The 16158-nt window shown below is 40.2% G+C and overlaps 1 long non-coding RNA gene across 1 annotated transcript in view; it reads left to right on the forward strand.

Moving 5' to 3' along the window:
• Positions 1 to 5755: 5755 nt before the first annotated feature.
• Positions 5756 to 16158, forward strand: part of LOC138357332 (uncharacterized) — a 201856-nt gene continuing 191453 nt past the window's right edge. Inside the window, exon 1 of the long non-coding RNA XR_011224931.1 lies at positions 5756 to 5897. This is a non-coding gene — a long non-coding RNA (uncharacterized lncRNA). The remainder of the gene's footprint in view (positions 5898 to 16158) is intronic.

Raw genomic sequence — 16158 nt, forward strand, 5'->3', positions numbered from 1 at the left:
ATAAGCACCTCCAAAGGATACCTGATCAACCAGGCTGTGACTCATACGTCAGGCTGCGAGCAGCCGCGTCCAACAGCCTGGTTGATCAGTCCGGCAACCAGGAGGCCTGGTCGACGACCGGGCCGCGGGGACGCTAAGCCCCGGAAGCACCTCAAGGTAACCTCAAGGTAAGGTAGCTTCGGACACGAGCATGTTACAGTTATGTCTTAAAGAGTTGAGATCATTTAAGGATGATAAGGAGTCACTTACAATTAATGTATCAAGTTTGGAGACTTGTACACATTTCAGTGCAAGGTAGTAGTAGTAGTAGTAGTAGTAATAGTAGTAGTAGTAGTAGGCATCCTTCAGTCTCGGAAGACTATGGAGTTGCGCCCTGACAGGGCGCAAAGCCTGGGTAGGTAGATATGGAGGAGAAGCTGTTACCCATGCAGCAGGTCCCCCCCTCTCCACGTTGCTGAAATTATCCAATAGAAAGGCAAATGCCAATACACATGGTTCCAGCAACGTCGCAAGAGCTGCCAGAACGAGGTCGACGTCAACAACGAACTGCCTTAGGGGCTCCAACTCCAGATTTTTACTCGAGGTTGACTCCTGAAGCCTTTCCCAAAAAAAGGGGTATGGCCGCAAGGCAGCGAAGGTTTAAAATCAGGGTTTACCTTCCCCTAGATGGGCTGCCTTCTCAGGCTATCGAGTCCCATCTACCCGGAGCAGCTGGTTTTAAGGCGCCAGAGGCACGCCCTCGCCCCTTCTCCTGTCGGTAAAAGCAGTTCCGCCGGACTTAAAGACTAAGCCGCCCGTGCAGGCCAGGAGTTTTACTTGGTTGTCAGAGGCTATTGGAGACGCATGCCGTATAGGAGCATTGTATAGGTCATGGGAGCTTGATCGTCCCCCATTACCACCCCCTGGCTATGACAACCCCTTGGAACCCCTTGGAATCAGTGCAAGGAGCAAGGCAAATAGTTCGGTCCGAAGGGTAGAGGCCCAGTTGTTTATACGAACTCCCCACTCAAAGTATAAGCCATCACCCATTGTCAGGACAACTGCACTTACAACTGCAACCGTGGGGCGGTGTAGGGAACCATCATTGTATATGATTTGAGAGAGAGAGAATGCTCTGTGGACAGAGCATCAATACGGCTTAAGGCGTTGAGCTTTGCCTCAAGACGAAGCTTGGGCTGATCTCTAATTAGCTTCTTGGGTGGAGAGGGAGGGATTAAAACTGGAAAGGGTGTAATCTCCCACGGTGCAGGAAAGTGCCGTTGTTGTTTCTCTTGGTACAAATTATGAACCTGGTACATTCTGAGTTGAGTTCCAGTTTTAGTTATCCATTTGATCCAGAAGAGTTTAAATAACAAACCAACACTCCTGTCCAATAACGATGGTCAGCTTTCAGCCTCTGATTCTGCTATTGAGTTCAATAGGTTCTTCTCTTCCATTGGGTCATCCCTTGCAAATGATATTCCATCTTCCAGTACTGATGTTAAGGACTATCTTACAGGTAACTATCCACAGTCTCTATACCTAAAGCCTACTATAATTCCACTGACGTCAATGAGATAATCCTTTCCCTTAAAACCAAGTCTAGTGCCCTTGAGAAGATACCAACTTTAATTTACGAAAAAAAATCCAGATCTTTAGCCCCTGCTATTGCATTGCTCTTCAACAAGTCACTTGAACTCCAAACCTTTGCAGATATTCTAAAAAAAAGCGAGAGTAACCCCTGTCCACAAATGTGGTGATCTCACAGATGTTAACAACTACAGACTTATATCAATCCTGCCTAACTTGTCAAAAATATTTGAAAAACTAATCTACAAGTAGCTTTACTCCTATCTAGCCAAACACAATATACTTAGCTCTTGCCAATATGGCTTCAGACCAAAAAAAAACACTAACGATGCACTTATTAGTATGATTAACTTGATTCATGCAGCTCTTGATAAAAATGAGTTCCCTGTTGGGTTATTTGCGGACCTGCGTAAGGCTTTTGACACTGTCAACCACCAAAACCTTCTTCTTAAATTACATTATTATGGAGTCAGAGGACACTCCCTGCAATACCTCAAATCTTACTTTACTGACTGTATGTTTCTGTGAATAATTCAATTTCTTCCACCCTACTCATCAACTTTGGTGTTCCTCAGGGCAGCATACTTGGCCCTCTCCTCTTTCTCACCTACATTAATGACCTTCCAAATGCCTCCCAACACCTCAAACCAAATCTATTTGCTGACGACACAACCTTCATTTACTCCAGTCCTGACCCCCTTGCTCTAAATGCCACAGTAAATACTGAGCTAAATAAAGTCTATCTTTGGCGAACTGCCAACAAACTCACCCTTAACATTGACGAAACTTTCTTTATTCTGTTTGGCAATAAATCCTCTAATCAAATAAATCTCAAAATAAACAGTACCCAAATTTGTAACAAATTAGATGGCAAATTCCTTGGCGTTCTCATTGACCACAAGCTGAATTTCCAGGGACACATTCTAAGTATATCAAAAATTTATGTTTGTCCTGCACATCGCCCCCATCCAGTGGGCAGCGGTGGATAGGTTACAATCACTTAGTTACTACCTACAGTTAGCAAACTGGGGATATTTGGCTAAAATTTCTGGTAGCAGATCATTTTGAATGAAATATTGACACATCGCTGGAACATTGGTTATAGAATTGTCTCTAAATTCACGTATCTTTTCGCACTCCATCACATAGTGACGGAGGGTGTACGAATAATTTTTTTTTTAAACAACACTGTTTGTCGACCTAATTGTATTTGTGCTGCTTTTTCAGCCATGTTCCCCCCTTTTTTATCTCTATTTTTATTTGTTCTCAACACATTTTATTCTTTATACTCAATTAGTATTAAGCTTTAGTCTTTTAGGCATTGTATGTACTAGCTCTATCTATAAAGCCAACAAACTTTGTAAAATCTCTTTATGTATGTACCTTTGCCTAAATAAAAATTATTATTATTATTATTTAAGTTTTTCATGCCCGAAACGCTTTGCGTAATAGTGGCTTTAGGCATTGTATGTACTAGCTCTATCTATAAATCCATCAATCTTTGTAAAATCTCTTGTATGTATGCACCTTACCTAAATAAACATTTATTTATTTATTTATTATTTGGAACAATGCTGATCTTCAATAAAGAAATTCTGGAGGGCTTCTGTGCATGGGTTAGGATGAGTTAGCCTAAGCATTCTTATACTAATTTGGCAGTTAATTTCAGTAACACGATCAACAACGCTCGGAATATTAAGTTCCTTTCTAATATTCAGCATAACCTCAAAAGCTTCACTGAAGGTTGTAACAGAACCCATGAGCACCACTACAGAAACAAATACCGTTTTGATATTCCATGAGTACGACTTAATCAAACTAGAAATGCTCTACAAATCAAGGGACCCAGAATGTGGAATGACCTTCCCAATCATGTTAAAGACTGTACCTCTCTCAACCAGTTTAAGATAAAAACTAAGCACTACCTAATATATTCCCTGTAACCTACCTTACCCTTATATTGTCAACCCATGTCTGCTATTTTTGAAACAACGCTGTTTGTCGACCTAATTGTATTTGTGCTGTTTTCTCTGCCATGTTCCCCCCTTTTTTATTTTTATTTGTTCTCAACACATTTTATACTTTAATCTCAAATAGTATTAAGTTTTAGTCTTTAATGTTTTTCCTGCCCGAAACGCTTTGCGTAATAGTGGCTTTAGGCATTGTATGTACTAGCTCTATCTATAAATCTATCAATTTTTGTATAAACTCTTGTATGTATGTACTTTACCTGAATAAACATTTAAATTTGAATTTTGAATTTTTGAATATTAAGTATCTTTGTGGTACGAGGGCATCCAAGGATTATCCTCAAGGCTTCGTTCTGCAATTTTTCAAGCCCTCCAAGCTTTCTTTCAGGCATCAAAACAAGCTGAGGTGCAGCATAATCCACTAAAGATCTGATGTATGCAAGGTACATCATTTTGACAATTCTGACATTGGCACCATAGCCTGAGTGATAACCTGCAACAGCCTTGAGAGCTCGGAGCCTCTCTTTTTACTGACGACAGAGTCTGAATACAACAGGACCATACAGTGGCACCTCAAGGCCAAGGTATTTGAATCTATTTACATAGTCAAGCTGGGAGCCATCAGACAGTTGCATCTTGCGAACAGCTCCTCCCTGCCTGGGTGGGCGCCGATTTAGTATCTTTGTTTTCTCTGCTGAGATAATTAAACCTAGGTCCTGACATGAGTCTAATACAGAGTTAAGAGTCTTCTGCATGTTAACTTACCCAGTGGTGTGTATCATTATATCATCAGCATAGCTAATGATGTGGACGTTAGGTTTGCTCGGTACAGAGTTTAACAGTTAGTTTAGTTTAGTTCATTTATTATGCACCCCATACCCATCTTGTGGGCGGTAGTGGAAAGGGTTACAGAGGCACATAATGAGCTCAGGGACTGAACCCCACAATTCATTTAGCTAAGCAAGTTACAATCTTGATGAGCTAGTTACAAAATTCAATATAAGTCGTCACATCAACAATGGGTTCAAGATCGACCTCAAGTACAGGTTCTAAATTAAGCAACTGACATATGTGGAGAGCTAGTGCCAAAATTTATGTTTGTCCTGCACACCGCCCCCCATCCAGTGGGCAGCGGTGGATAGGTTACAATCACTTAGTTACTACCTGCAGTTAGCAAACTGGGGATATTTGGCTAAAATTTCTGGTAGCAGATCATTTTGAATGAAATATTGACACATCGCTGGAACATTGGTTATAGAATTGTCTCTAAATTCACGTATCTTTTCGCACTCCATCACATAGTACGGAGGGTGTGCGAATAATTTTGTTGACACAGTTTACATTTGGTCAGGTCTACATCAGCAGATAATGAGAATTCCCAGAGATACTTGTAACCGAGTCTAAGCCGAGCAGTAGTAACATCTAGAAGTCTGCTGATTTTATTGGATGATCCATAGATGTGTGTGAATACTTGGATGAAAAAACGATTCTTCGCGGCAGGGGATCGTATTCCAGGGACCTGCCCGAAACGCTACGCGTACTAGTGGCTGTACAAGAATGTAACAACTCTTGTATATATCTCAAAACAAAAAACTCAACGGCTCCTTTAAAGGCAGATTCTTTAGCTAACTTATCAGCTCTATCATGCATTCGGAGGCCAACATGAGATGGAGACCACATGAAATGGACTCTGTTACCATCCTTAATAATTTTGTTGTATTTGTGTCTAGCTTCGGACACGAGCATGTTACAGTTATGTCTTAAAGAGTTGAGAGCATTTAAGGATGATAAGGAGTCACTTACAATTAATGTATCAAGTTTGGAGACTTGTACACATTTCAGTGCAAGGATCAAGGCAAATAGTTCGGTCTGAAGGGTAGAGGCCCAATTGTTTATACGGACTCCCCACTCAAAGTAGAAGCCATCGCCCATTGTCAGAAAGGAAGTAGACGCAATATGTCATAAGTGATATCATCTTCACCGAGAGATGTGGCTTTACCCCTTGTTTAGGGCCGCGAGTTATTATTATTATTATCATTATTATTATTATTATTATTATTATTATTATTATTATTATCATTGTTATAGTTATAGTTATTATTATTATTATTATTCTTATTATTCTTAACTTCAAAATTAATCGTCGTCGCCCCTAAATCAATACAACAACTTCAAAATTAATGTCTGAATTTTAATATAAAAGAAAACGTGAGAGTGATGCACTTACGCCGGATAACAACCGACCACAATATTCAGCCATTTGTAGCAATTGGTAAAATTTTATCGTCTTGTCCCGGCCCAATTATCATCTATATATGGCAAGTTTGGACGTTTCTTCTTTATATACTGATAAATAAGGTGAGTGACAATGTCTGCACATTGATTTGTTATTTTTAAAAGTTGACAGTGGCTTCAGAGGGCTGAAAATGCCTAGGTGTTCCTCCGCCCCAACTTCAACTGGTCCAGTTTGTCACAATTGTTTGTTTATAGGATAAAGCTCCACCTTCAACTATTTATTTTATTTTTATTTTATTTTATTTATATATATACAAGAAGGTACATTGGGTTTGTGAGAATACATTGGATAGTACAGTATTTACATTCTTGTAAAGCCACTAGTACGCACAGCGTTTCGGGCAGGTCCTTAATCTAGCAGATAATTTGAAGTAGGTAATTTCAATCAGAATTGATAAATGATAAAGATGCATTACAAGAGAAAAATGAGATGAGAGAGATAAGTAGGTATATTAAAGCATATTGTTATATTAAAGCTCTGATTGATTACATTGACAGCTTGATTAGTAATTTAAACAAGGTTAATAGACACCATACAGCAGATTGACAGCACATATAAGACAGCAATGATCACAATGGTAAAGATGTTCAGATTGGGTACATAAAGATTGGGAGACTGGGTAGCAAAAGATACAGATAAACAAGATTTATAAACACCATACAACAGATTGGCAGCACATATAAGAAAACAGAATGATCACAATGGTAAAGATGTTCAAATTGGGAACATAAAGGTTGGGAGATTGGGTAGCAATTGATACAGTGCAATTTTAAGGCAAAAAGTGAAAAACTATGAAGATGAAATTAGGTACTTTTTAGTATTGATTTTGAATGATGTGAAAGTTGGACAGCTTTTCAATTCAGTAGGGAGTGAGTTCCATAAACTGGGTCCCTTTATTTGCATAGTGTGTTTACACAGATTAAGTTTAACTCTGGGGATATCAAAGAGATATTTATTTCTGGTGTGGTGATAATGGGTCCTATTACATCTGTCCAAGAAGAGTTTCAGACAAGGATTTGCATTTAAGAACAGGGTTTTGTAAATGTAGTTGACACAAGAGAATTTGTGGAGTGAGATTATGTTTAGCATGTTTAGGGAGTTAAACAAGGGGGCTGTGTGTTGTCTGAAAGCAGAATTTGATATTATTCTGATAGCAGATTTTTGCTGGGTGATGATGGACTTGAGGTGGTTTGCAGTGGTTGAACCCCATGCACAGATACCATAGTTGAGATATGGATAGATTAGTGCATAATATAGAGAGATGAGAGCAGAGTTAGGAACATAATATCTGATTTTGGAGAGTATACCAACTGTTTTAGAGACTTTCTTAGTTATGTGTTGTATGTGGGTACTGAAGTTGAGTCTCTTGTCTAGGAATATGCCAAGAAACTTTCCATCATTTTTATTGCTAATGTTTACATTGTCAATCTGAAGTTGAATTGTATTTGTAGATTTGCTTCCGAATAGGATGTAGTAGGTCTTTTCTATGTTAAGTGTTAGTTTGTTGGTTGACATCCATAAGTGGACTTTTTTTAGTTCATTATTAACAACACCATTTAGTGTATGTGGGTTGGGGTGGGAGTAGATGAGGGTAGTATCATCAGCAAACAAAATAGGTTTCAGAATGTTAGAGACATTAGGCAGATCATTAATGTATATAAGAAAAAGAAGAGGTCCCAAGATGCTGCCCTGTGGCACTCCAACAGTTATTGGTAGAATGGGAGAGGTTATATTATTGATGGCTACACATTGGTGTCTATCACTAAGATAGGATTGGATATAGTCCAGTGCATGGCCTCGGATTCCATAATGATGGAGTTTACTTAAGAGGTAGTCATGATTAACAGTATCAAAGGCCTTTCTCAGGTCAATGAAGAGTCCAATTGGAAACTCATTTTTGTCAAGAGCTGAGTAAATTATATCAAGGAGACTAATAATTGCATCGTTGGTACTCTTTTGAGAGCGGAAGCCAAACTGACAGGGGCTAAGAATGTCGAATTTTACGAGATAGGAGTAGAGCTGTTTATAGATAATTTTTTCAAATATTTTTGATAGTATGGGTAGGTTCGATATTGGTCTATAGTTGTTTATGTCTGACGGATTACCTCCTTTATGAACTGGCGTTACTCTTGCTTTTTTAAGGATATCAGGGAAGGTATGACACTCAAGGAATTTGTTGAACAGCAGAGCTATAGGTGGCGCAAGGGCATGGGAGGCGCTCTTGTATACAATGGATGGGATTTCACTGATGTTCCCAGCTTTGGTTTTTAGTGAGTGTATGATGGACACAACATCTGACGGACTGACTGGTGAGAGGAGAAGAGAGTTTGGATAGCTGCCTGAGAGATATGTGTTGATATGTGTCTGAGTCTGTGGGATTTTACTTGCAAGGTTAGCACCAATCGATGAAAAGAAGCTATTAAATTCATTCGCCATTTCTAAGTCAGATGATAGTGTAAGGCCATCCTTAGAGAGTGTTATCTGGTTGTGGGAGTGTTGTTTAGTTCCCAGGATGTTAGAGATGGTTTTCCATGTGCTTTTCATGTTGCCTTTTGCTTCTTTGACTCTAGTCTCATAATATGAAAGTTTTGCTTTTCTTATGATACTGGTAAGCACTGATGAGTACCTTTTAACTACTTCCACTGAAACTAGGCCACTCCTAAATTTCTTTTCGTATTCATGTTTTTTGTTGATTGATTTAATTATGCCACTTGTGAGCCACGGGTTATTTTTTCTTTTATCAGTTACTTGTTTGGTAAGGAGGGGACAGTGAGTGTTGTAGAGGCTTAGAGTTTTGGAGAGAAAGAGGTTAGTTGATGAGTTTATATCCTGTGAATTATTAAATTCAGATTCCCAGTTAATATTGTGGAGAGCATTAGAGAGATTGCCTAAAGCTGATTCACTATGTAGCCTGAATGAAAGTTTTTTGGTATCTGGTGGTGATGTGTCAATGTTTGCTAAGAGGAAAGTAGGATAGTGGTCAGTTGTTCTGTCATAAATTACCCCAGATGTAAGGGGAGCTGTTATATTAGTCCATAGGTGATCCAGGGTAGTGGCAGATGTTTGAGTGACTCGGGTGGGCTTGGTGATTGTGGGGATTAACATACAGGAGTGCATGCTGTTACGGAAATAGTCAACTTAGGGTTGTTTTGAAGACCCAGGTCAATATTGAAATCACCTCCCAGAATGATGTGATTTTTGTTGAGATTGTTATTTATGATAAGATTCCTTACATTGTCAGAGAATAAAGCTATGTTGGTATTAGGAAATCTATAGATGGCACCGATTATCAGGGAGGATTTAAGGGATTTACTGGAGAACTTGGCAAAGGTATATTCACAAAAGTCGTCTCTATCACTAATGACACTATTGCAAGTGAAGGTATCTTAGTAATATATTGCTGTACCGCCACCTTTTTTATTAGGCCTGCAGTTATGAATGGCTTTATAACCAGCTAAATTGTAGAGTTGGGTATAGTCATTACTTAGCCAAGTTTCTGTTAAAATGATGAAAGATAATTTAGTACCTAGTGCTGTAAGAAGTGCATTTATATCATCAAAATGTTTACCAAGTGACCTAACAGTGGCCTAACATTTTGATTTGACATATTTACTCGCATAGTTTTATATAGGTTTTGTACACAGCTTCGTTTGTAGTAATACTGTCATCCACAGATCACTTGTTAAGAAATGTGTAAATATTTATGGGTCCCCTATAGTACTATGGTGTATGTTCTCAACTTGGTCAATGATCTTGGATTCGATTTTTGGGTGGGACAGAGATGGTTGGGCACATTGAGGTCACTTGAGGCCTCTGTTCATCTAGCAGTAAATAGGTTCCCCTGGAGTTACCTGATTTACCTGAGGGCCACTAATCCTAGTGGCCTCAAGGACAGGAAGCCGGCAACTTGTCAAAGATCCCCTTATTTCCCTTGATCCTCTCCAGGTACATATTAAAACCTAACAGTTTTGGCATTTGTGGCTTTGGCAGGTAGGCAGTTCCATAGGTTTATAACCCGGGCGCCGGCGAGAAACAATGGGCAGAGTTTCTTTCACCCTATGTCCCTGTTACCTAGCAGTAAAATAGGTACCTGGGTGTTAGTCAGCTGTCACGGGCTGCTTCCTGGGGGTGGAGGCCTGGTCGAGGACCGGGCCGCGGGGACACTAAAAGCCCCCAAATCATCTCAAGATAACCTCAAGATAACCCTGTAAGGGAAAAGCATCTGTTCTTAGTCCTACATTAACCCTTAAACTGCGCATGGCGTATATATAAGCTCTGAGTAACATGTCCCAACGTGCGCATGGCGTATATATACGCCCAAGGGTGAAGGCCCGATTCAAATGGCCCGCGGCTACACGGGGTTCACATTAGGTTCCTCAGAGCTCTTGTAAACAGATGCCATTTTTTTTTAAATTGTGGGCAATATTCTCAGGTGTGAGAGGCACAGTATTGTTGGAGCAACCAAGGCTGGCGCACGCAGCATGAGTGAACAGCATTGCTGTTCAGCTTGTGACCACAGCATCGCCGAAAAATGTCAAAATAAATATATAATTGTTATTATTTAGCGATGACAATATTACAGATGACCCCTGACTGTGATATAAATAACCAGTGTTGTGATAATAGCTGGATTGTTGTAATAATTAGCGCTGTGGGAGGAGTGATGCTGAGAGACGGAGGGAGATAGCATTGTTTACTGACTGTGTGGCCACCTGTTATTGTTTGCATTCACCATACCAGCTCAGTGGTTCTCTATGGTGAACACAAATGTAGATACTTATATATAATGTGTGTGTGTATAGTATACATTATCGAGTGTCTATAGTACAGTACAACCTCGATTCGACGTACCCTGATTCAACAAATTTCTGGCTTGTTCGGACACTTTTCAAGCTGGATTCACTCACCTGGTTCAACGAACAACGGTTCGCCGAAGCGGGGATGTTGGGATTTACTTATGATGTCGGGACAGAGTTCACAGACTGGTGGAAAACTTTTCCATTTTCTCTCAGATTACAATTAATAATTCCCTTATATGACAAGTTAGATGACACAAGTGGACCACTCAAGTGGATCGCACAAGTGGTCCACAAGTGGTCCACAAGCATAAGATGTTGGGACAGAGTTCACAGAGTGGTGGAAAACTTTCCCATTCCATCACAGGTTACAATTAATAATTCCTTCATATGACAAGTTGGATCACACAAGTGGCCAACACAAGTAGACCACACAAGTGGACCACACAAGTGGACCACACAAGTGGCCCACGCAAGTGGCCCACACAAGTGGCCCACACAAGTGGCCCACACAAGTGGACCACACAAGTGGCCCATGCAAGTGGCCCACACAAGTGGCCCACACAAGTGGACCACACAAGTGGCCCATGCAAGTGGACCACACAAGTGGCCCATGCAAGTGGACCACACAAGTGGACCACAAGTGGTCCACAAGCTTACGATGTTGGGACAGAGTTCACAGAGTGGTGGAAAACTTTCCCATTCCATCACAGGTTACAATTAATAATTCCTTCATATGACAAGTTGGATCACACAAGTGGACTACACAAGTGGACCACACAAGTAGACTGCACACGTGGACCACACAAGTAGACTGCACAAGTGGACCACACAAGTGGACCACACAAGTGGACCACACAAGTGGACCACACAAGTGGACTACACACGTGGACCACACAAGTAGACTGCACACGTGGACCACACAAGTAGACTGCACAAGTGGACCACACAAGTGGACCACACAAGTGGACCACACAAGTAAACCACACAAGTGGTCCACAAGCTTACGATGTTGAGACAGAGTTCACTGAGTGGTGGAAAACTTTCTCATTCTATCACAGAATATAATTAATAATTCTCTCATAAGACGAGTTGGATCACACAAGTGGACCACACAACAAGTGAAGCATATTACCCAGACACCAGCCAGAGTGTTCCATACAATTGAACGACTGAGTTTCCATGATTTTCGTTCACTGATTTGTGGCACACGTATCTTTGTAAATTAATTTAAAGGCTGAAGCGTGATTAACTAGCTACATGTGGTAAAATCTCCTCATAGACATTTTCTGTGATGAAACAAGATGAGTGAGGGTGGACAGATAAGGGAATGATACCTGGTTGATGGGGTTCTGGGAGTTCTTCTACTCCCCAAGCCCGGCCCGAGGCCAGGCTCGTCTTGTGAGAGTTTGGTCCACCAGGCTGTTGCTTGGAGCGGCCCGCAGGCCCACATACCCACCACAGCCCGGTTGGTCCAGCACTCCTTGGAGGAGTGAGATTACTGTACTGTAAATCTCACTTGGTTTTCCTTTGTGTCGTCATAGTTCAGCGACCCATTACTTTGAAAGTTTCAGATTAATAAATCATTTCTAAAACCAGTGTTTTAATAGCTCTTTATTATCCTAATTAAACTAAACTAAACTAAATAAAACCGAAAGTATACTGTAATATGATAGACATCTGCTATTTGAGAAATTATTTATGTTATTGGAACAACAACTCCAGCGTGAGGGGACAGGTCTAATACTTGTACACACAGTACCATGTGTGTTTTGTTTGATTTCGTCTCCACAGTTCAGTGACCTTCGGCCTCGAAATATTAAAATTAATAAATCAGTTCTAAAATAAGTTTTTTATCTCTTTATTATCTTAATAATGTTACTAAGCTAAATATATAACCCAAAAATATATAATTTGATGTAAATTCAATATTTGAGAGAAATTTATGTTACTGGATCTGGCTTAACCCTCAGGCCGCTAAGGGGCTTTTAGCCTTCAACACCCACAGATGCAACAGAAAAAAAAATAAAAAAATTTCTTCGTCTTACAAAAGTGTCCATTTGTGTTCTCTGATCATGGGAAAAAAAAAAAAGAAAATCATAGGTGGCATATTTTCAGTGTAATAGGGGTGGGGAAGTCTGGCTTTTTTTCCAGACTTCCCCACCCCTATTGCGTTGACAGAGCAGACGCCAGATGAGGTCTGCTCCGCCCTAGCTGTCAGGCGGGACTTGCCACAAAGGTAGTATTACCTAATTATTTCAATGTCTCTGACTGATTTTTTCTTAGTTATTTTGCAGTAATATTATTCAGTAGTGTGTATAGTGATGTACAGTGGTACCTTGCATAACGATCGCCCCAAAAGGCGAACATTTTGGGTAACAAACGGTCCAATCGGCGTCAAATCGTTCTGCATGGCGAACGCTCGTTTGAGTAACGTCAACACCACATGGTGGGGTCGCGCTGCTTCTTGCACATTCTCAGACGCCTCCGATGATGCACAAATTATGTTGTTCTTGTTTAAAGATGCTAATGATGCTGGAATATAAAGGGGTGACTGCTGAGATGTTGCAAAGCATTGACGTTTTTGTAGAAAAATGAAATAAAATTTCTGATATACAACAAATGTCAAAAAGGTTCGTTCGGTGTTCGGCAGGTAGGCTGCTCCATTATAACCTTTCTTTGTTTCAAATGTGTTCCATTTGTTTTGTACATGTCATTTACGTCTCAATAATGGAGCAGCCTACCTTACATACACTGAACAAACCATTATGACATTTTCCTTTCTTCAAATGTGTTCAATATTTATTTTTCATTTGTCTTATAGCAAAAGGTTCGTTCGGTGGTCGGCAGGTAGGCTGCTCCATGTTTCTTACATAAAAAAAAATAAATAATAACAAAAAATTAAGAATTTTGGAAACCAGAACAAATGTTAAAAAGGTTCGTTCAGTGGTCTACAGGTAGGCTGCTCCATGCTTCTTAAATAAAAAAAAACAATGATGATGATACATAACGATATAGATGATACATAGATGAATCATTTTTTGCGTTCAGTGATGATGCATCTAATACAAGTACAGGGTTGCCAGATCCAAATTGCTAAAAGTAGCGAGCTGACGGTCAAAAAGTAGCGAATTTGCAAGTAGAGTAGCCCAATTTTTTGTTTAGTCAAATCGAATCAAATCAAATGTTTATTTAGGTAACAGTACATACATACAAGATGAGTTACAAACATAATGTTAGATTTCTAGATAGCGACAGTACATACAGACAGACGACATTCAAATTTAGTAAGTTTATCTTCCTTTTTTGATAGAACAGACTTGATGCTCATCTGCTGATGACTTACCTCCGATATATTTTGTCTGTGTTTTAATGTTTCACTGTGTTTCTTTAAACCACTTCTATGAACTCTTATCCCAGTTCTACAAACTTTACAATATGCCTTATTTCCATCTTCTTTCACTTCAGCCAACCACTTTTCAAACACGGGATCCTTAAGCCAGGACATCTGAAATGCTTTCTGGTATTTAGACCACTTCCCCATTTTTCACTTCTTTATCTTAACACTTAAGCAAATTCTAAAAGTAACAGCGGTAACTTCTTTTCTATATGCGGTAACTTGTGTCGAACTATCCTGGAGGTCAGAGCCACGTACACTAACAATGCAAGCACAGATGAAGCTGCCAAGTTCACTGTATGCTAATCTGCTCTAACGACAGTCATTTGATTCTTGGAAACACCTAAAGAGAAACCTAATATTTACAGTAGGCAACAGTGGGAGGTCACTTAACATAGACAGTACCCAGGATAAAGTATTAATGGCAGTTAAGGTTGGGAAATCTATAGCCCCTGGGGAGGATTATCTTGCCTTGCGGTTACTTTTTCTTTGGGAAGTTCCTGGGATCAACGTCCCCAGGGGGTTGGTCGCTGACCTGGCCTCCTGCGGTAAGTGGTCTATTCAATCAAGCTGTTGGACGTGGCTGTGATTTGTACACATGACATTATAAAAAGCATAAAAATCATCATTGAGTTTCGTAACATTAATAGCCCAACTTGTTTTTAAAGTAGCCCAAAAAGTCGCAAGTAGCGAAATTAAAAATTTGGGAGCGCGGGGCTCTGAAAAGTAGCCCAATTCGCTACTTGTAGCCCAATCTGGCATCCCTGTACAAGTAGCATAGATGAACAGTGTTAGCGGCTTCCATGGTGGTGTTTTCCATAAATATTTTCAAGAATACCTAAATCTCTTCCTGACTGATGGACACTCTTTGAGGCTAGCTGAATCTCTTCCTGTGTGGGACCTTACAAAGTGATCTTTTCAGGACTACCTTACAATTTGAGCTTTTCCTATAATTGTTTCAATACTACCTTATGCTTTACAAGCTTGGCTACGTACCACCTACAAGTACTAAAGCCAAGGGTGCACGCGAGTGCGTTATTTGCAAGCACACAGAACGATGAAACAGGAAGCGAAAATCTATCTGTAGCTGGTGCAACGAGAGCAAAGTGGTGCTGTGTACCATGGACTACTTTGTTGATTATTACGCACATCCAAAGTACTGAGTGTGTAATACAGTGTGTTACTGTGTAAATAGTATGTGAAACTGAACATATTGTAATTTTAGTGAATTTTTACCATGCAATATTGTGACAAACATTTATTGTGGACACATGTATCACAGTTCCATGGAAAATAATGAACATTCTACTGTATACATATTGTAGAGGTCACAAATATGCATCATATATGATAATAGAAACAAATAAAACTGCATTGGAAATACATAGAAAAAATATTTGAAAATATATTTGTGGCAAACTGCAGTGCTTGAATGGCCTGCGCGACCGTGTCTGGGAGTTTCACACACGGGCGACTAGCCCCTGATGACGTCACAGCGCACCTTGTCCACGTCCTCACAGCCAAAGTACTGTAATTGGAATTTGGGAATTATTTTTACATAGACATGTTCAGGGAAGGTAATTTATAATTTTACAAAGAAAAATGATTTTTTGGGGGAACATTTGATGTCATGCACACTGGGGAAATTTCACAATAAACACAGTGCATCACAGTGCTTAAATGGGGACATTTGTTTTGTATGACGTCCATTTCACATGACGAACACGGAACGAATTAAATTCGTTATTCGAGGTACAGTGGTACCTCGGAATGCGAGTGTACCTGTATGCGAGTTTTTCGGAATACGAGCAGGATTTCCTCGGAAAATATGTCTCGGAACGCGAGGGTTACCTCGGGACGCGAGTTTGTTGATACGCGTACAGGCCGACCCAGCGCGTGGTGGTTCGGCGATCGTCGCCCCTCCGCCCCTCCACCCCTCAGTTTACCATTGTCTCGCGCCCAGTGACTACCCCACATCAATTCTTCTCACGGATTTTCAGTGTTTTGTTGGATTTTTGGTGATATGACTATACAATTTGTTATTATATATCTCACCATGGGTCCCAAGAAAGCCAGTGGTAAGGATAAATGCCAGAAAGCCCATGTGAGGATGACAATAGAGGAGAAACA

This window comes from Procambarus clarkii, chromosome 7 (genome assembly GCF_040958095.1).
Source record: "Procambarus clarkii isolate CNS0578487 chromosome 7, FALCON_Pclarkii_2.0, whole genome shotgun sequence".
In the NCBI taxonomy this organism is placed as follows: Eukaryota; Metazoa; Arthropoda; class Malacostraca; order Decapoda; family Cambaridae; genus Procambarus; species Procambarus clarkii.